Here is a 388-nt window from a genome sequence, read left to right as displayed (position 1 = left end):
CCCTCTGCGTTGTCCTCCTTGTCGTCCTCTGTCCTCCGTGTCGTCTTCTGGTCTCTGTGTCGTCCTCTGTCCTCTGTGTCGTCCTCTGTGTCGTCCTCTGTGTCGTCCTCTGTCCTCTGTGCCGTCCTCTGTCCTCTGTGTCGTCCTCTGTGTCGTCCTCTGTCCCCTGTGTCGTCCTCTGCCCTCTGTGTCGTCCTCTGTGTCGTCCTCTGTGTCGTCCTCTGTTCCCTGTGTCGTCCTCTGCCCTCTGTGTCGTCCCCTGTGTCGTCCTCTGTCCTCTGTGTCGTCCTCTGTGTCGTCCTCTGTGTCGTCCTCTGTCCTCTGTGTCGTCCTCTGACCAACGTGACGTCCTCTGTGTCGTCCACTGTGTACTGTGTCGTGGTCGGCG

This window comes from Poecilia latipinna, unplaced genomic scaffold (genome assembly GCF_001443285.1).
Source record: "Poecilia latipinna isolate Pla-1442-1.1 unplaced genomic scaffold, P_latipinna-1.0 Scaffold1071, whole genome shotgun sequence".
Classification (NCBI taxonomy): Eukaryota; Metazoa; Chordata; class Actinopteri; order Cyprinodontiformes; family Poeciliidae; genus Poecilia; species Poecilia latipinna.
Note: the sequence above shows the minus strand (reverse complement) of the source record.